Below are 23,152 nucleotides of genomic sequence, written 5' to 3'. Positions count from 1 at the left end.
TCTCCTTACCTGCAACATATCATCCCTTCCTACAACTCTCCCACCTTCTACTCCTCACACCAAACTTCACAGAACCATTAGGTCTTTAGATCAGCAACAACTTGCTAATTCCCTTAAACTGCTCCTCTCATCCTTCTCCTCCTTTTCCTGCCCTGAACAATCTATCTGCCACTATAATTCCACCCTTATATCCGTCCTTGACAATCTCGCCCCTCTTACCACTGCTTGGAAATCACACACTCATCCCCAGCCCTAGCATACTCCTCTGACACGGTACCTATGCAGATGTTCCCGTACTGCTGAACGGCATTGGAGAAAATCACTGAGTTCAGCTGATTTTCTTCATTACAAATACATCTTGAACTCCTACTACTCTGCCCTTAATCTCCACAAGCAACACTACTTCTCTACTCTTATCTCTAATCTTTCTTCAAACCCAAAACATCTGTTCTCCACTTTCAATACTCTCCTCCGCCCTCCCCCACTTCCTAATACAACTTCTCTGTCAGCTCAAGACTTTGCCAGTCACTTCATTAACAAAATTGGCTTCATCAGACATGAAATCAGCTCTCAACATAATTCCATTCTCTCCCCCCCCTCAAATGCTCTCACTCAACCACAACCCTCATAACCTGAAACTTAGTTCATTCTCCCCTGTTACTGAGGAAGAAGTTTCGGCACTTATACTGCGCTCTCACCTCACTACCTGTCCCCTTGACCCTATCCCCTCAAAGCTGCTCCCCTCTCTCTCTGGTAGCCTTACCCCTATACTAACAAACATTTTCAACCTCTCCCTCAGCACTAGTACATTTCCCTCATCGATGAAACATGCACTGGTCACACCTATCCTCAAAAAACCTTCCTTTGATCCTACCTCCCCATCCAACTACCGCCCTATTTCCCTCCTCCATCTTGCTTCAAAGCTTCTTGAAAAACTAGTATATGCACGCCTATCCCATTTCCTTACGTTAAACTCCCTTCTTGACCCACTGCAATCTGGATTTTGTCCCTATCACTCCACAGAGACAGCTATTGTTAAGGTCACCAACGACCTACTTACAGCTAAATAAAAAAGCCACATCTCTCTGCTTATCCTCCTTGATCTGTCCGCAGCATTTGACACTGTCGAGCACCCTCTTTTGCTCCAAACCCTCCAATCCTTCGGCATCTGTGACACAGCCCTTTCATGGCTCTCTTCCTACCTGTCAAACCGTACCTTCAGTGTAGCCTTCTCTGGGGCCTCCTCTGCCCCGTCACCACTTTCTGTCGGAGTACCGCAAGGCTCTGTCCTTGGTCTCCTTCTCTTCTTAATCTATACGTCATCACTAGGTTCCCTAATTAAGTCCCACGGTTTCCAATATCATTTGTATGCCGATGACACCCAAATCTACTTCTTTGCACCAGACCTATCTCCTTCCTTGCTAACCCATGTCACTAACTGTCTTTCTCACATCTCTTCCTGGATGTCCTCTCACTACCTCAAGCTAAATCTCTCCAAAACTGAGCTCCTCATTTTCCCCTCTTTTTCCAAAATCTCCACCCCCAATATCTCTATGACTGTCGACAACTCCATCATTACTCCTACCCAGCATGCCCAATGTCTTGGGGTCACATTTGACTCAGATCTTTCCTTCACTCCTCACCACCTTAAAAACATCTCTAAAATTAGACACTTCCTTACACAAGACACAACTAAGATTTTAATCCACTCTTTCCCGCCTTGATTAATGCAACTCTGTCCTCTCTGGTCTCCCCACCTGCCGCCTAGCTCCTTTACAATCCATAATGAATGCCTCTGCCAGACTCATCTTCCTTACACGTCGCTCTTCATCTGTTGCGCCTCTCTGACAATCCCTTCACTGGCTTCCTCTTGCCTCTAGGATCAAACACAAAACTCTCACTCTTACATACAAAGCCCTCAACTGCACTGCTCCCCCCTACATCTCAGACCTTGTCTCCAGATACTCTCCCTCCCATCCCCTTCACTCTGCTCATGACCTCCTACTCTCCTCCTCTCTTGTCACCTCATCACACTCCCGTTTACAGGACTTTTCCAGACTGGCTACCATCTTGTGGAACTCTCTGCCTCACTCCACAAGACTCTTCTAGTTTTAAAAGCTTTAAGTGCTGCCTAAAGACTCTACTGCTCAGGGACGCATACAACCTACGCTAACCTTTCCTAATACCAGTTCCTCTCCTCCACTGCAATCCCCTGAACCCCCTTAGCATGTAAGCCTAAAAGTCCAGCTGTTTTTAGATCACCTTCTTAAAAGCTGACTACAACAGTGCAACTCTTGGCAGGGCCCTCTACCCTATAATTGTTTTGTTTTGTACTCCCCCTTTGTTTATAGCGCTGCAGAATCTGTTGGCGCTCTACAAATAACCAATAATAATAATATCTTTATTTGAAATGCAAGAATGTAAGTTTATATGCCGGCCCATTTTTGGTGAACAACCTGTGTTGTTCTTGTTGATTGGTGGATAAATTCATCCACCAATAAAAAAGTGCTATCCAGAGGTCTGAACCAAAAAAGAAGCTTAGAAACCTTCTTTTTCAAATAAAGATAGCAAGAGAACGAAGAAAAATTGATAATAGGAGTAAATTAGAAAGTTGCTTAAAATTGCATGCTCTATCTAAATCACGAAAGAAAATTTTTTGGGTTCAGTGTCCCTTTAATTGATATATATATATATATATATATATATATATATATATATATATATATATATATATATATATATATATATATGTGTGTGTGTGTGTGTGTAATATTTCAGTGTTATATAAAAATATATTGATATCTGAAAATGATACAGTTCTCTCTATCAATGACTGAGGTTGGTGACTCAGACCCTCCTTTTGCTGAAAGCTCAGATACCCAGCACAAGCCTAGCCAGTCACAGTACCAAGAAATAAAGTATGTTTACTCAGACCTCCTTCTGTTCAGACGCACACAAACCAGGACTTCTAAAGAGCAAATGTGTTGTGTTTGTTCCAGAGAGCAAACAAATGTCCCAAACTGTAAGAGATAATGTCACACCATAAAAATCTTTGATCACAGTCTCAGAAAATAGGTAATTTCAATAGAGTTTTTGTTGTATTGTTTCCCCAGATTAAAATCTTTATATTAATTTGGCCTAAGAAACCTATTACAAAGAAGAAATGTACCCAGTAATCTCTGCATAAAAACCAAGAGTCTTTATTTAGAAACCTTTTAAAACTTGCGGCAACAAAGATTCTGTGTATTCACTGCAAACACACATGCTGGTGTCCAAGCTGCATCATAGGGGGTCAGCTGAAATCGTCGTAGTCGAAGTTGTATGAAACCTATTACCTAGATCACAGGAACCCCTGTGGATTGCAGCCTAGAAGTCTACAAGTGATCACATCTTTGAAGCCCAAGCTTCTAGGAAAGATGAACATTTACTGTTTAGTGTTAATTATTCCATACTGAGTTAAATATACAAAACCCTAGACTCTACAGGGAGTGCAGAATTATTAGGAAAGTTGTATTTTTGAGGATTAATTTTATTATTGAACAACAACCATGTTCTCAATGAACCCAAAAAACTCATTAATATCAAAGCTGAATAGTTTTGGAAGTAGTTTTTAGTTTGTTTTTAGTTATAGCTATTTTAGGGGGATATCTGTGTGTGCAGGTGACTATTACTGTGCATAATTATTAGGCAACTTAACAAAAAACAAATATATACCCATTTCAATTATTTATTTTTACCAGTGAAACCAATATAACATCTCAACATTCACAAATATACATTTCTGACATTCAAAAACAAAACAAAAACAAATTAGTGACCAATATAGCCACCTTTCTTTGCAAGGACACTCAAAAGCCTGCCATCCATGGATTCTGTCAGTGTTTTGATCTGTTCACCATCAACATTGCGTGCAGCAGCAACCACAGCCTCCCAGACACTGTTCAGAGAGGTGTACTGTTTTCCCTCCTTGTAAATCTCACATTTGATGATGGATCACAGGTTCTCAATGGGGTTCAGATCAGGTGAACAAGGAGGCCATGTCATTAGATTTTCTTCTTTTATACCCTTTCTTGCCAGCCATGCTGTGGAGTACTTGGACACGTGTGATGGAGCATTGTCCTGTATGAAAATCATGTTTTTCTTGAAGGATGCAGACTTCTTCCTGTACCACTGCTTGAAGAAGGTGTCTTCCAGAAACTGTCAGTAGGACTGGGAGTTGAGCTTGACTCCATCCTCAACCCAAAAAGGCCCCACAAGCTCATCTTTGATGATACTAGCCCAAACCAGTACTCCACCTCCACCTTGCTGGCGTCTGAGTCGGACTGGAGCTCTCTGCCCTTTACCAATCCAGCCACGGGCCCATCCATCTGGCCCATCAAGACTCACTCTCATTTCATCAGTCCATAAAACCTTAGAAAAATCAGTCTTGAGATATTTCTTGGCCCAATCTTGACGTTTCAGCTTGTGTGTCTTGTTCAGTGGTGGTCGTCTTTCAGCCTTTCTTACCTTGGCCATGTCTCTGAGTATTGCACACCTTGTGCTTTTGGGCACTCCAGTGATGTTGCAGCTCTGAAATATGGCCAAACTGGTGGCAAGTGGCATCTTGGCAGCTGCACGCTTGACTTTTCTCAGTTCATGGGCAGTTATTTTGCGCCTTGGTTTTTCCACACGCTTCTTATGACCCTGTTGACTATTTTTAATGAAACGCTTGATTGTTCGATGATCACGCTTCAGAAGCTTTGCAATTTTAAGAGTGCTGCATCCCTCTGCAAGATATCTCACTATTTTTGACATTTCTGAGCCTGTCAAGTCATTCTTTTGACCCATTTTGCCAAAGGAAAGGAAGTTGCCTAATAATTATGCACACCTGATATAGGGTGTTGATGTCATTAGACCACACCCCTTCTCATTACAGAGATGCACATCACCTAATATGCTTAATTGGTAGTAGGCTTTCGAGCCTATACAGCTTGGAGTAAGACAACATGCATAAAGAGGATGATGTGGTCAAAATACTCATTTGCCTAATAATTCTGCACTCCCTGTACATCTGAATTACAGGTATCTAAGGAAGAAATATCTTAACCTGTGTAATTTGAAAGCATAAGAGTTTGAAGATTTAAAGTTAACCCAATTGTCTATATAATTTTCATATGAGCTTATATAATAATTACTGATAAATATATATATATATATATATATATATATATATATATATATATATATATATATATATGGGTTATGGTATACACATCTAAGATGTGTCTCATGCCCAAGATGCTGTATTAAATATGAAGTGAAATGAATATATAGTCATATATATATATATATATATATACAGCCGTATATATATATATACAGCCGTATATATATATATATATATATATATATATATATATATATATATAAATTATTTGTTTTTCAGACATTTATGTAATTTGTGCTGTGAATTATATCATATGTGTCACGCTCGGCCACCGGGAGTTCCGGCGGTTCACCTCGCGTTCCTGGTTGCCTGGCAATGTTTCGCTCTGCTTAGCCGTCCCCTTCAGCTGACGTCAGGACTAGGCTTCTTATTCCGGTCTTCCTGTTCCTACGGTGCCCGTTTGTTTGTTAACTCCGTGGCTGTTGTGAATACTCAGTATCTTTGAAAGTATTAATTTTGTTCCTGAACCTTTGCCTGGATGACCTCGCTTTTGCTTAACCCTCAAACTGCCTGATTACCTGTTGCCAAACTCTGCATTACTGACTATGCTGTGTTTAACCCTCAAACTGCCTGATAACAAGTTGCCAAACTCTGCATTATTGAACACATTCGTGCTTAACCCTCAAACTGCCTGATTACCTGTTGCCAAACTCTGCATTACTGACTACGCTTTGATTAACCCTCAAACTGCCTGATAACAAGTTGCCAAACTCTGCATTATTGACCACGCTTGTGCTTTACCCTCAAACTGCCTGATTACCGGTTGCCAAACTCTGCATTACTGACTACGCTGTGTTTAACCCTCAAACTGCCTTATAACAAGTTGCCAAACTCTGCTTTATTAACCATGTTTGTGCTTAACCCTCAAACTGCCTGATTACCTGTTGCCAGACTCTGCATTACTGACTATGCTTGTGCTTAACCCTCAAACTGTCTAAATACCTGTTGCCAGACTCTGCATTACTGACTACGCTGTGCTTAACCCTCAAATTGCCTGATTTCAAGTTATCTACTCCTGCATTAGTAACTATTTATTGTTTAACCCTCCTTCTGTCTGGGAATAAGTTGTCTTACTCTGCAACTCTGGTACTGTGGAGGACTATTCCTGAACTGCCTGATTATAGTTCCCTATTCTGAAGTTTATCCTGCTGCTATCAAGATTTCCATTACTCTTTGCAGAGGACTCAGACCAACACTGCTCCATATCGTGAGTACCTTGTTTTATAGAAGTTGTCGTGGGGTCACGTCCTGGATTAAACTCAGAGTGCAAGGGTGTTGTTTTAGTTCTCCCTAGCATTTGGGACTTATTCTGGAATTTACCTAACCTGACAATATGTTTTTATACACTCAGCATTGGTGATGTACTAGATATGAAATGATAGTATAACTAAGTATCATCTGATATACAAATAAAGCCAAATATAAATATATCTCTATTATTATACCCCTTATCTTCTAATAGAAATATGTCCTTTAAATATATTTTTTTAAAGATATTATAAGTATAATTGTTTGGAAGCATACATCAGATAGGTTTATTAATTATTACGAGTATTATACATATATATATGTGCCAAGAAAAAATTGCGTTGTGCGCAGACGATGTCACTCTTTTTCTTACAAACCCTGCGAACTCGGTTCCTGCAGTTTTTTCCATCTTGGAACGGTTTAGCACCTTGAGTTACTACAAGATAAACCTGTCAAAAACAGAGGCATATAGTATCAATCTGCCTAGCGAGCAGCTCCTAATCCTGCAGGAAACGTATGATTTCCACTGGTCCACAACGTCTATTAAGCACTTGGGAATTCACCTAAGCGATGACCTGGATTGTATCCTATCATTAAATTTTGATGTACTAATTGCGGAGCTACATTCTTTGATACGCAGATAGGACTTCAGAGAGATCTCTTGGATGGGACGTATAGCTACGGTGAAAATGTCGCTACTCCATAAAGTATTATACCTGTTCCGATGCATCCCATTGAATATTCCGCACAACACCCTACAGCAAATCCATCGACTCTTTTCCAAATATGTTTGGATGGAGAAGACACGCTGGATTAGCTATAAAATCATGCAGAGGGAATTCTCTAGAGGGGGGGTGTCTTTTCCGAATATATTCCTCTATTATGAAGCTACTAGATTGTCCCAAATCACGGCCTGGGGCCCCGCTAGAGAGAAGCCGAAATGGTACAGACTTGAGGAACTGCACCTACCTGAAGGCTTAGACCTCCCGAGTGCTCTGTGGGTTCACAGACATAAACAGCTAGTCGGCAAGGGCGCTAACCCTGTAGTACAGCACAATATTAAAATGTGGCATGAGCTCAGACACCACACAGAGATCGCCCCACACCCCTCGCCGATCCACCAGTTGAGGGGTCTCTTGTGGGACCTCCCAAATATCCATGTAGAATTTTGGGCACAGCACAATATCCAAGTGGTGGAGCATCTGTTTTCTGACGGTAGACTTATGACGGTCCACCAAATACTTGATTTACTATGGGGCTCTCCTATATGGCTGTACTTTGAATGCTGTAGGATACTCAGCTTGCTGCATTCTTGGAGATTCAGAGCTCAACCCTTAAGACCCCATTCTAAGTGGGAAGAGAGGTGGCTGCAGGAGATGGGGACGGTGAAACCTCTTACATTCCATTACAAGGCAATCCTACAGGACCACTCGGTGGGCCTCCCGAGCCAAATCAAATTGTGGTGTAGAGAGCTAACCTTGAATATTTCAGACATAGAGCTGAGCGATGCAATTCAGCTGACAAAGAAAACGATCCATTGTATAACAATTTTTGAAAGCTATATGAAACTCATATTGCGATCTTACAGAGTGCCTACTAAGCTGTCAAAAATGTTCACCGGCACATCCCCAGAGTGTTGGAGAATGTGTGGGGGAGAAGGCTCTAATTCCCATGTTTGGTGGGCGTGCCCGAAGATCCGGGATCTCTGGAGAGATGTTGAAACGCTTCTACACTCTATGAACTTGACTTTGATACTGACGCCAGGCCTGGCCCTTTTTCACATCCTTGATAAGACCTTGCCTAAATGTAGCAGGCAATTGGTGATATATGTTCTGGCGGCTACCAAGCTCTGTATTGCCAGAGCATGGAAACAGATCGCTCCACCTACAATCTCGGATGTTTGCAAGGTAATACAATATCTGGCCAACATGGAGAAATTTGCATATAGGTCGCTGGAGCGGATGGAGGATTACTGGGCAATATGGGAAGACTGGATTCAGATCCAATAATCCTTCCCCACAACTCCATCGCTAACACTACTCTCTTCCCTCTGCTCCCTCTTTCCCTACCCGTCCCCCTTTCCTGGACTTTCCTGACACCCCTCATGAGATGACTCCCTTACCCTCTTCCCTATGGCCTTTCCTTTCTACACAGCACCTTTGAATAGTTAGTGACGACCTAGACATTATTTTGCCATCTGAGAAGGGTAGTTATATTTGTCACCTAACATGTTTCACTAGATTTATATCCCGCTGCTTAAACCCCTACTAAACCTGAAGATGCTTCTTAACAAATGCTAAGACATATATATATTGTTTAAAGTATTATTGGATGTTTACCACTTAAGTATTGTATCTGGATACCATATGTCAAACCTATGTAAATACTTTGATGTCTTAGTGGAAAATGATTTTTCACTATGGTTGATTGATTGTATGCACTTTAGGTTCTCAATAAAAATATTTAAAAAAAAAAAAAAAAAAAAAAATATTAAGGGGCTCCCTTTGAAGCCAACCACTCCTCTGCTGCCCCGCCTGGCTGCGTCACTGGAAGTGAACGCAACCACTGGGGATTGTGAGACAGTTGCACTGGAAGTACCGGGATCCACACCATAAGTGGCATCTGCCACACCCATTAAGTTTATTGCTGCCGCCAATGATTGGGAAAAAGCAAGGACCACTGCAACCACCTCTAGAGAAAGGAAGACCCCTCTGACCATGATGCATTTCTGGTTGCCAGGCCCAATATATGTCCTTGCACCCCTGCAGCCTGGGCTGCAGTACATACTCCATCGTGCTATTGAAAGAGAACACCACCACAGCAACCACCACATCTGGATTAGCCAATCCAGGGACACTAACAGCCCTGAGCCCTGCCCCAAACCCCCTTGTTGCACCCAACCCAGGTTAAGCCTTAGTTGCCACTGCAGGCCCAGACCCAGGCCCAGTGCTAGGCCTAAGTTCATCCACAGACTCCCTCCCCAAAGAGAGCCTCCCCTGGGAAGCAGAAAGTCAAGTAGAATAGGATGCAAGCCAAGAAAAAGGCACCCTAGAGCTAGCTCCAGGTTTTGGTGGTAGCAGTTCTTCACTACCCCTTTTACTCATCAGTCTGCAGCTGCACCTTCCCTGAACCTCTTTGGCAGCAAAGAAGACATCCTGGAACAATCCATCACAAGCCTTGTGTCCTGAAAATCACTGGAGGAGGAAACAAGGAGGAGGAAGATTGCTGAATCTTTGATCTTATACAGGTAAGAGAGCCCGGTCCTTCTCACTTGCAACATAGTTGCCTATACAGCAGTCAATCCCATAGCTAAGTAGGTTACCAATTAGGTAAGCTCCAGACTCACAAGGAGAATAATAATAATAAAATACACAGGGCAAAGTGAAATTAAAACATGGTAGTTATGAATGCAATATTGAGGATGAGTTACCATGTTTCCTTAAACTATTAATATCAATTCATTGCATATTTGAAATAATTAATTTCATACAATTTTGAGAATTTTATAATGAAAATGTTTAATCCTCCACACATAAATGAACATATAGATGAGCATATTTTATTTCAGTTATGTTTATTCTTTTTATTTAATTTCAATAAGTATGTTTATGTATTACAGATCTCTAAAAAAATAAAAAAAATAATAAAAATTAATACAATTAATTTATAAAATGAAAGTAGAATTTTTTTAAACATTGTGGGCCAGATTACAAGTGTAGCGCTAAATATCGCTTTTGCAAAAGCGATATTAGTGATTTACTTTGTCATACTGCTGCACCCTAATGTGCGCTGGTATTACAAGTTAACAGCAATGCAAACGCAAGCTCGCGTTCACATTGCTCTGAAGCATTGCGTTCATGAGAGTGTGCTTCCATAGGATTAAATAGTAGCATGGTTCTGATGCCGTAAGAGACGGCATCAGAACCTCGCATAGCGAAGGGGTAAGTAGTGCATTGATGGGCAGTAGTTAGTAAATATATATTTGTATATACACATATTAACACATAAATATATATGTATATAGTTATATACATATATATTTACTGGGAACAAACAGTTCCCATAGACCGCAATGTAAAGGCACCCAACACCCAACACCCGCCAACTTTAGACCTCAAAAATTCCCTAGTTGTTTTTAATTTAAAAAAATGCTACTTTTTTAGTTAAAAACTATAATGCCCTCTATTTTGAGGGCATTTGGGGCACTTTTCAAAAAATGAACCAGAGATAGGATCTCTGGTTAATTTTTTGAGCTCTAATTGCTAATGAGCCTGCGGTAGCAATAACTAGCTACTTGGCTAGTTAATTATTGGTTGCCTGCAAAAATGTGTGATAATCTAGCACTCCACTTGTAATCTAGCCCTGTATCTATAATCAGTCTCAGCTTTTTTCTTAGGCATATTTGATATTTTTTAAACTTTATAATTTAAATGATAAATTGTTGTATGGCAAAGGTTATTGTTGTTGTTCCATTGATTTGTCATCCGCTTTTATGAGGTTTAATTAATTCAGGATATCTTCATTGAATCTCTTGCTGCTGTAGAGTGTTCTCAATGGTTTATGACATGGATATTTTAATTAGAAATGTACACATGTTTACATCTACCAACATTATCACATCATTACACCTTGGAATATCCTAATTGGCACTCTAGTGTCTTATCTCGTTATGTTGTTACACTGTGTTAGTCAGTATTACAAAGCAATATATATATATAGAGATATATATATATATAAAATTATTTTTTGTGTCTTCTTTCTCATATATTAGATAAAAATGCAAAAGACTACACTGTTAAACTAGTATATATGGGAATACAGAGGTAACCATAAGGCTAGAAGATAAAGAAAAGCTTAATTTTAGGAAAATGCAGACTTCTTACTATGGGGTAGAGTACAAGTGGAGCGCTAAATTATCCCAAATTTGCCCGTTTGTGGGCGTGTGATAATTAACCAGCCATTACAAGTGGCTGGTTATTGCTACCATGAGCTCGTGGTAGCAATTAGTGCTCAGAAAATTTACCAGAGATCCGGCCTCTGGTTAATTTTCTAAAAGTGCCCCAAATGCCCTCAAAATAGAGGGCATTTCGGTTTTTTCAGTTTTTTTGTCAGAAAAAAAACGGCACCCAAAAGTACATTTACATTGCGGTCTTAAGGAACTGTGGCCTAGATTTGGAGTTTGGCGGTAGATGGGCTGTTAACGCTCCGCGGGCTTTTTTGTGGCCGCAGCATAAAATTAACTCTGGTATCGAGAGTTCAAAAAAATGCTGCGTTAGGCTCCAAAAAAGGAGCGTAGAGCATTTTTACCGCAAATGCAACTCTCGATACCAGAGTTGCTTACGGACGCGGCCAGCCTCAAAAACGTGCTCGTGCACGATTCTCCCATAGGAAACAATGGGGCTGTTTGAGCTGTAAAAAAACCTAACACCTGCAAAAAAGCAGCGTTCAGCTCCTAACGCAGCCCCATTGTTTCCTATGGGGAAACACCTCCTACGTCTGCACCTAACACTCTAACATGTACCCCGAGTCTAAACACCCCTAACCTTACACTTATTAACCCCTAATCTGCCGCCCCCGCTATCGCTGACCCCTGCATATTATTTTTCACCCCTAATCTTCCGCTCCGTACACCGCCGCAACCTACTTTATCCCTATGTACCCCTAATCTGCTGCCCCTAACACTGCCGACCCCTATATTATATTTATTAACCCCTAATCTGCCGAGCGGACCTGAGCGCTACTATAATAAAGTTATTAACCCCTAATCCACCTCACTAACCCTATAATAAATAGTATTAACCCCAAATCTGCCCTCCCTAACATCGCCGACACCTAACTTCAATTATTAACCCCTAATCTGACGACCGGAGCTCATCGCTACTATAATAAATGGATTAACCCCTAAAGCTAAGTCTAACCCTAACACTAACACCCCCCTAAGTTAAATATAATTTACATCTAACGAAATTAATTAACTCTTATTAAATAAATTATTCCTATTTAAAGCTAAATACTTACCTGTAAAATAAACCCTAATATAGCTACAATATAAATTATAATTATATTATAGCTATTTTAGGATTAATATTTATTTTACAGGCAACTTTGTAATTATTTTAACCAGGTACAATAGCTATTAAATAGTTAAGAACTATTTAATAGTTACCTAGTTAAAATAATAACAAAATTACCTGTAAAATAAGTCCTAACCTAAGTTATAATTAAACCTAACACTACCCTATCAATAAATTAATTAAATAAAATACCTACAATTACCTACAATAAAACCTAACACTACACTATCAATAAATAAATTAAATACAATTTCTACAAATAACTACAATTACATAAACTAACTAAAGTACAAAAAATAAAAAAGAACTAAGTTACAAAAAATAAAAAAATATTTACAAACATAAGAAAAATATTACAACAATTTTAAACTAATTACACCTACTCTAAGCCCCCTAATAAAATAACAAAGACCCCCAAAATAAAAAATTCCCTACCCTATTCTAAATTAATAAATGTAAAAGCTCTTTTACCTTACCAGCCCTGAACAGGGCCCTTTGCGGGGCATGCCCCAAGAAAATCAGCTCTTTTGCCTGTAAAAAAAAACATACAATACCCCCCCCCAACATTACAACCCACCACCCACATACCCCTAATCTAACCCAAACCCCCCTTAAATAAACCTAACACTAAGCCCCTGAAGATCTTCCTACCTTGTCTTCACCATCCAGGTATCACCGATCCGTCCTGGTATCCGGTGCTGAAGAGGTCCAGAAGAGGCTCCAAAGTCTTCCTCCTATCCGGCAAGAAGAGGACATCCGGACCGGCAAACATCTTCTCCAAGCGGCATCTTCGATCTTCTTCCATCCGGTGTGGAGCGGGTCCATCTTGAATCAGCCGACGCGGATCCATCCTCTTCTTTCTGTGTCTCCCGACGAATGACGGTTCCTTTAAGGGACTTCATCCAAGATGGCGTCCCTCGAATTCCGATTGGCTGATAGGATTCTATCAGCCAATCGGAATTAAGGTAGGAATATTCTGATTGGCTGATGGAATCAGCCAATCAGAATCAAGTTCAATCCGATTGGCTGATCCAATCAGCCAATCAGATTGAGCTCGCATTCTATTGGCTGTTCCGATCAGCCAATAGAATGCGAGCTCAATCTGATTGGCTGATTGGATCAGCCAATAGGATTGAACTTGATTCTGATTGGCTGATTCCATTTTTGTAACTTAGTTCTTTTTTATTTTTTGTACTTTAGTTAGTTTATGTAATTGTAGTTATTTGTAGAAATTGTATTTAATTTATTTATTGATAGTGTAGTGTTAGGTTAATTGTAGGTAATTGTAGGTATTTTATTTAATTAATTTATTGATAGGGTAGTGTTAGGTTTAATTATAACTTAGGTTAGGATTTATTTTACAGGTAATTTTGTTATTATTTTAACTAGGTAACTATTAAATAGTTCTTAACTATTTAATAGCTATTGTACCTGGTTAAAATAATTACCAAGTTACCTGTAAAATAAATATTAATCCTAAAATAGCTACAATATAATTATAATTTATATTGTAGCTATATTAGGATGTATTTTACAGGTAAGTATTTAGCTTTAAATAGGAATAATTTATTTAATAAGAGTTAATTAATTTCGTTAGATTTAAATTATATTTAACTTAGGGGGGTGTTAGTGTTAGGGTTAGACTTAGCTTTAGGGGTTAATCCATTTATTATAGTAGCGGTGAGCTCCGGTCGGCAGATTAGGGGTTAATTATTGTAGGTAGCTGGCGGCGACGTTGTGGGGGGCAGGTTAGGGGTTAATAAATATAATACAGAGGTCGACGGGGTTAGGGGCAGCAGATTAGGGGTACATAAGTATAACGTAGGTGGCGGTCGGCAGATTAGGGGTTAAAAAAAATTAATCGAGTGGCGGCGATGTGGGGGGACCTCGGTTTAGGGGTACATAGGTAGTTTATGGGTGTTAGTGTACTTTAGGGTACAGTAGTTAAGAGCTTTATGAACCGGCGTTAGCACAGAAGGCTCTTAACTCCTGCTATTTTCCGGCGGCTGGAGTTTTGTCGTTAGAGCTCTAACGCTCACTTCAGAAACGACTCTAAATACCGGCGTTAGAAAGATCCCATTGAAAAGATAGGATACGCAATTGACGTAAGGGGATCTGCGGTATGGAAAAGTCGCGGCTGAAAAGTGAGCGTTAGACCCTATTTTGAGTGACTCCAAATACCGGTGGTAGCCTAAAACCAGCGTTAGGAGCCTCTAACGCTGGTTTTCAAGGCTACCGCCGAACTCTAAATCTAGGCCTGTGTGTTCCTAGCAAATATATATGTATATGCTTATATACAAATTTATTTATGTGTTAATATGTGTATATACACATATTAACACATACATATAAATGTATATAAGCATATACATATATATTTACAAATGCTGCCATTGCTGCACGACTTACCCCCATCGCTGCGCTTTAGTTCTAATGACGGCATCAGAAGGAGGCTCCCATTGGAGTCTATGGAAGCACGCTTTCATTAGCATAATGCTTCACAGCAATGCGAACGTGGACTCATGTTTGCATTGCTGTTTACTTGTAATACCAGCGTACATTAGCCTGCGCTTTTTATTACACAGTGGAGCACACATAGCGCTTTCTTGAAATCTGGGCCTTTATATTTAAAATGGAGATTATATCATCTGATCACCATATCCTTATGAGGACAAATGTCAAGTTTAAATAAAAGGAGTTGAAGTATAGCAAGGAAAACTATGTACTACCCCTGCACATTACCTTGGTTGTAGGCAGTATGTCTGATCTTGTATACAGCCAGTAGTAAAGAATTTTGGCTATACAACATTTAACCAGACTATTATGTCTCCCCACACTAGCAACTAATGGTTCATGTCTGCTGAGGAGGAAAAAAATGCCTCCCCTTCAGGCTATAAGTAATAGTAGAACATAATAATTATTGCTAGTGTAGAAAGGACCAAGATGTTCCACACAGTAAAATACTTGAAAAAGTATTCTGGTAGCTAGAATGTGCTTACAATCATTGCAATAATCCCACAAAGTTACAAAATTACTAAAGAACATAAATGCTGCAACAATAAGAACAACAAAGTCAACAGTAGAATTTGTCGTCCCTTAGTAATCTTGTGTTATGATTCAAATAACAGGAGTCTACATACATTAAAAAGAGTCCCACACAATTCCAATGTACAGTTGACTTTGTGAATAATAAAAATGATTTGCCAGGATGTATAGTCCTATGGTTCTTTGCTACTCAACTTACTCCTACCCTATCAGTCACTGACTTATTAAAGCCTGAGTGGGGAAGTAGACAAAGATTGATTTATCTGCGAAGGTCACAAAATAAAATTTGTTACACCTTACTGAAGTGTCCCATAACAAAATACTGACACAGAACAAATGCCAGTTCGAGTTCAGCACCGGAACACTAGTAATAGGCAAATGTTTTGTAATCGTCCCGGGGTTCTGTAGAATAGTGCGAGTATTCAGTAGCTTGTGCTTAAGCATAGGAACAGCCGATATTGGGCCAGATTACAAATGGAGCAGTATTTAACAAGTTGAAAGTAAACAGTTTTAGCTTGCGCACTAATCTTATGCTCATAAAAAGCCGAACTCAGAATATGGTGCACGCGATAACATATTCCCCCATAGAAGTCAATGAAGCAAAAGAAGCGGGGAAAAAACCCTAACACCCTACTCACATGCAAACACAATCGCATATTCCCAAGTGCGCTAACCCGACATGAAAATATGAATAGTTCACATTCCAATGTCCTTTACATACAAGAATATGTTCTATTTATCCCTAAAAAATATTTATATTTAGATATTATTTATTTATTTGAATTATATTTTATAGATGGTGTTATTGTTACTGTAAATGTACTTAGTAGTAATGTATTTTTGATGTGTTTTTTGGCACTTTTTTGTTTTGCAAAACAGTTAACCAGAGCTCCGAGGATGCGGTTATCATTCCAGCATAAATTGCGATAGTGCTCATGTAATCTCATATACTTTTAACTCATAATACCAGCGGTAAACCCGACGAGCGCAAACATCCGCCAAAACCCCTTATTGTTTGCGTGCAAACGTTAGCGCTCCGCTTATATAAGCTAGCCCTTTATTATTTATTCTAGTGCTCTACCAGCTGCCCCTCTGTCGAGTGCCTTTTATTTTCCATGTGGCATCCAATCACATTGGCACTTCTAATAACAAAATAAAAAAATGGCCGTAGCAGAGTGGCTCTTTCGCTCTCTACCCCACTAACCTTAAGAAAAAGAAAATAGAGGGGGACAGAAGAAGCACCATATTACGGTAAAGATAAAAAGCCATAATTTATTTAAAATATGCTAAAAAAATAATAACTTTCAGTATTTAGCATCCATAGATTTGTAAAATTCTTTAAAAATCGACACATCATTTTTTAAGTACATTAATGTGTTTAGAATGTCTATTATTTTTATGCTTAGAATGCTGATTTGTAAAACAATTTTTTTTTTTTTTAAATTACAGTTTTAGGTACAAAGACAATAGTTGTTTTTTTTTTTACATTTTAAACACGCCTTGATGAAAAGGATAAGGGAATATGTGAAATCACAGCAAGCGCTTCTCAAAGTAATTTCCTTTTACTTTACTTGAATGAAATGTATTATAAACGTAACATTAAGACATACATAAACTTACTTACTTTTCACAAACCAATAAAATTTATATGCTCATAAATAGTTTTCTTTTATAGCTGCATCTGCAAAATGTATGTATGTAGAATATTCTGGAAAGGATCTACATGATGACCGTAACAATAAATAATTTCATTTAAGGTATTAATCAAATTATAATAAAAAAAAAAAAGAAAATACAGAAATGTTTTGCTATAAGAGGAGCAAAAAGGCCAAGAGGTGCTAAAATAAAATAAATAGATCATTCATATTAATGTTTTACTTCATTTTATAGCAATATAACAATATTCAGTTTAAAATTATTCATTTTCAGATTTATTTGAATGGGTGATTTTTCTTCAGGGTCATCCATGTTTTTTTTTTTTTTTTTTAATTTATATTATTAATTCAAAATGGATGCAGGTAGAAAACCCTTTATTCAAACTGCTTGGGAAGAGAAAAAGGTTGTATTTTAGAATAGTATGGATGTAAAATGAGACAGTTTGGAGAGGGGATGAAACCAAGTGTACACAACAATATCTTATGTCATTTAGACAATATTTACGACATAATAAAGCTTTTACATGCAGCCTAAGGGGCCGATTTATGAAAGTGCGAGCGGACATGATGCGATGTAGCGTATCATGTCCGCCACACATCGATAAATGCCGACAGCATACGCCGTCGGCATTTATTATTGCACAAGCAGTTCTTGTGAACTGCTTATGCAATGCCGCCCCCTGCAGATTCGTGGCCAATCGGCCGCTAACAGGGGGTGTCAATCAGCTCGATCGCATTCAGAGTTTGATAATTTCTCCCCTAAATGTGGTGCTATATAATTTTTTATATTTTTGTATGCAAAGGACTGTGGATGTTGGCATGGTGGTTGGATTTGATGCAGGTCAAGGGAGCTAAGTTGATATAGGGGGAGTGGTTGGGTTCTTTGTGCAGGCAGAGCAGGTGATCTGAGGGGTCTGAGATGTGAGCAGGCGTATGGGTTGACCACATCAGTATGCTGCTACAAATGTGTACCAAAGATAAGACAAGGCACCACAATAGTGCAGGGTCAAAAGTGTCAGGTTATCTCCCCACTCAAAATTCCCGTACTTACTGGAACCTTCATATAGTCAGATCATATATACTGACTTACAGAGGAGTCTGCAGTTTTTATTTTATATATATTCACATTGCATACATGTTTGTCAGAGATTCCTGACTAACTTACAGAGGATTGTGCGGTCTACCAGTCCCAAATGCTGGTTGTCACAGGAATGAGCTGACCCAGAGGAATGTGCTGATACACCCAGAGCAGTTTGCTGGGCGACTGAGAGCCCAGAAGGCGTTTGTAGCACTGTTCTGGTGCTTTGATTCCAGTAAGTACGGGAATTTTGAGTGGGGAGATAACCTGACACTTTTGACCCTGCACTATTGTGGCGCCTTCTTTCTTTGATTTATCTTTGAAACCACAGGAGCGTATTCCAACTACTTCCAGAAGAAGCAGCCTGCTACAGACTACATCACATTCGTTTTGTGACATCTTTTTCACTCTCTGCTTTTGAGATAGCAGTACATCCTGAAGCCTTGACACCTCCCTTGAACTGATAAGTGCTATATAGCATATTTTAACTGATATATTTGTGTATGAGGTTATAGGGCGCATCATTGGTTAATATTCTTCCTTTTTTTTTTTATTTATCTTTAGTTACACCCTAGGGGTTTTATTATTGCACACACGTGTTTCATATATTGAAGGTCAACACACCCCATACAGGGGTTATATTACTATGTATTTTATACATTGAAGGTTAATTCACTAGATAGGAGCCTTGACATTGGAGAGTATAAGAATACTATTGGCTAGCTCCATTTCTGTTTACACATCAAATATATATATATTTTTACCTAAATTGGTTTGATATATAAACACTCTATAATTTTATTCTTCACCCTTTAGGCGCATCCAATTTAACATTTATGTTATATATATTCAAATGTGTACCAGTTGCCCCTGGTATAGCAATACGTTTGTGCCAATTTCTCCTATACATTCTCATATAGATTCTCACTGGTGAATGATTTTCTTAATTCTATTGCTATTGTGTTTAGGTTTGTATGTAGTTACAGAGTGTGATAGGGGTACTTTGGATAGGTATTAGTAAAGATTAAACTGCTAGTCTATATTCTTTAAGATGTGCTCACTAGTTATGCTTAAATGTCAGGTAAGGATTAAAGATGTCATTTAAAATTAAGATGTTCCTCTTGGCGTTAATTAAAAATAGGAAATATTATAGACATCCTGTGACAGAGGGGTTGCTGACACCTTGACAGAAGCTGAGATCTAGGACATGATAAGAGTTTTACTAATGTATGTTCTTTGCATTTCTTTTCACAATTAGCAAATGTTTCTGTTAATTATAATTATAATATTCTTCACTCCTCTTTTTGCTATACTTTATATTGTAAGCTTGAGACTTCTATAAGATATAATAGTTGGGTCATCATTTACAGTAAACCTATATTTATATTTGTGTATATGTGTAAATTATATATTTATATACACACATATATACACACATATAAATACATAAATGCATATGTACCCAGATATACATATATAGATGCATATATATTTTTATATTTTTGGTACATGAAATGTACAAAATCATGGACTTCTATGCTACATAAGGATAGATATAAAAAGATCTTTCTGCATACAGATTTACTGAAAGCAAAATAAAATAAAGACATTGCTTTCTAAGAATTTTAAAAATGAATGCTACTCATAGATTTTCATACAGGGAGTGCAGAATTATTAGGCAAATGAGTATTTTGACCACATCATCCTCTTTATGCATGTTGTCTTACTCCAAGCTGTATAGGCTCGAAAGCCTACTACCAATTAAGCATATTAGGTGATGTGCATCTCTGTAATGAGAAGGGGTGTGGTCTAATGACATCAACACCCTATATCAGGTGTGCATAATTATTAGGCAACTTCCTTTCCTTTGGCAAAATGGGTCAAAAGAAGGACTTGACAGGCTCAGAAAAGTCAAAAATAGTGAGATATCTTGCAGAGGGATGCAGCACTCTTAAAATTGCAAAGCTTCTGAAGCGTGATCATCGAACAATCAAGCGTTTCATTCAAAATAGACATGTGCGGTTCGTTTCGGATTAATTCGGAAATTCGGTAAATTCGGAGATTCGGATCGATTCGGATTTCCGAATTAAAATACTTCCGAATCTACCGAATGAATCCGAAATAGCTGCCGTATCTCCGAATAAATCCGAATTAGCTCGTTAAAATTCGGCATTTCCCCATAGGAAACAATGGGAGTTTCGGCTGAAAAAAAACTAACACCGCAGCCCCATTGTTTCCTATGGGGAAACACTAAGTCTGCACCTAACACCCTAACATGTACCCCGAGTCTCTAAACACCCCTAATCTAACACTTATTAACCCCTAATCTGCCGCCCCCGCTATCGCTGACACCTGCATTATTTTATTAACCCCTAATCTGCCGACCGAATATCGCCGCCACCTACATTATAACTATTAACCCCTAATCTGCTGTCCCTAACACCGCCGACCCCTACATTATAGTTATTAACCCCTAATCTGCCTCCCCCCAACGTCGCCGCAATCTAACTACAAGTATTAACCCCTAATCTGCCGACCCGATATCGCCGCCGCCTACATTATAACTATTAACCCCTAATCTGCTGTCCCTAACATCGCCGACCCCTACATTATAGTTATTAACCCCTAATCTGCCTCCCCCCAACGTCGCCGCAATCTAACTACAAGTATTAACCCCTAATCTGCCGACCCGATATCGCCGCCGCCTACATTATAGCTATTAACCCCTAATCTGCTGTCCCTAACACCGCCGACCCCTACATTATAGTTATTAACCCCTAATCTGCCCCCCCCAACGTCGCCGCAATCTAACTACAAGTATTAACCCCTAATCTGCCGACCCGATATCGCCGCCGCCTACATTATAGCTATTAACCCCTAATCTGCTGTCCCTAACACCGCCGACCCCTACATTATAGTTATTAACCCCTAATCTGCCTCCCCCAACGTCGCCGCAATCTAACTACAAGTATTAACCCCTAATCTGCCAACCCGATATCGCCGCCGCCTACATTATAACTATTAACCCCTAATCTGCTGTCCCTAACACCGCCGACCCCTACATTATAGTTATTAACCCCTAATCTGCCTCCCCCCAACGTCGCCGCAATCTAACTACAAGTATTAACCCCTAATCTGCCGACCGCAAATCGCCGCCACTATAATAAATGTATTAACCCCTAAACCGCCGCACTCCCGCCTCGCAAACACTATAATACATTTTATTAACCCCTAATCTGCCCTCCCTAACATCGCCGCCACCTACCTACAATTATTAACCCCTAATCTCCCACCCCCATCGTCGCCGCTACTATAATAAGGTTATTAACCCCTAAACCTAAGTCTAACCCTAACCCTAACACCCCCTAACTTAAATATAATTTAAATAAAACGAAATAAGTTTACTATAGTTAAATAAATGAATCCTATTTAAAACTAAAGACTTACCTGTAAAATAAACCCTAAGATAGCTGCAATATAACTAATAGTTACATTGTAGCTATTTTAGGATTTATTTTTATTTTACAGGCAACTTTGTATTTATTTTAACTAGGTACAATAGTTATTAAATAGTTGACTATTTAATAGCTACCTAGTTAAAATAATTACAAAATTACCTGTAAAATAAATCCTAACCTAAGTTACAATTAAACCTAACACTACACTATCATTAAATAAATTAACTACAAGTACCTACAATTAAATACAATTAAATGCAATTAAAAAAACTAAACTAAAGTACAAAACCCCCCCCACTAAATTACAAAAAATAAAAAAATATTACAAGAATTTTAAACTAATTACACCTAATCTAAGCCCCCTAATAAAATAACAAAGCCCCCCAAAATAAAAAAAATGCCCTAACCTATACTAAATTACAAAAGTTAACAGCTCTATTACCTTACCAGCCCTGAACAGGGCCCTTTGCGGGGCATGCCCCAAAGAAAACAGCTCTTTTGCCTGTAAAAAAAAAACACAATCCCTCCCCCCACATTACAACCCACCACCCACATACCCCTACTCTAACCCAAACCCCCCTTAAATAAACCTAACACTACCCCCCTGAAAATCTCCCTACCTTGAGTCGTGTTCACCCAGCCGGGCCGAAGTCTTCATCCGATGGGGCAGAAGAGGACATCCAGACCGGCAGAAGTCTTCATCCAAGCGGGGCAAGAAGAGGTCTTCCATCCATCAGAAGTCTTGATCCAGGCGGCATCTTCTCTGTTCATCCATCCGGAGCGGAGCGGCAGCATCCTGAAGACATCCCACGCAGAGCATCCTCTTCTTTCTTGATCCGACGACTAGGTGACTGTACCTTTAAGTGACGTCATCCAAGATGGCGTCCCTTGAATTCCGATTGGCTGATAGGATTCTATCAGCCAATCGGAATTAAGGTAGGAAAAATCTGATTGGCTGATTTAATCAGCCAATCAGATTCAAGTTCAATCCGATTGGCTGATGGAATCAGCCAATCAGATTGACCTCGCATTCTATTGGCTGTTCCGATCAGCCAATAGAATGCGAGCTCAATCTGATTGGCTGATTGGATCAGCCAATCGGATTGAACTTGAATCTGATTGGCTGATTGAATCAGCCAATCAGATTTTTCCTACCTTAATTCCGATTGGCTGATAGAATCCTATCAGCCAATCGGAATTCAAGGGACGCCATCTTGGATGACGTCACTTAAAGGTACAGTCACCTAGTCGTTGGATCAAGAAAGAAGAGGATGCTCTGCGTGGGATGTCTTCAGGATGCTGCCGCTCCGGATGGATGAACAGAGAAGATGCCGCCTGGATCAAGACTTCTGATGGATGGAAGACCTCTTCTTGCCCCGCTTGGATGA

This window comes from Bombina bombina, chromosome 1 (assembly GCF_027579735.1).
Source record: "Bombina bombina isolate aBomBom1 chromosome 1, aBomBom1.pri, whole genome shotgun sequence".
Classification (NCBI taxonomy): domain Eukaryota; kingdom Metazoa; phylum Chordata; class Amphibia; order Anura; family Bombinatoridae; genus Bombina; species Bombina bombina.
Note: the sequence above shows the minus strand (reverse complement) of the source record.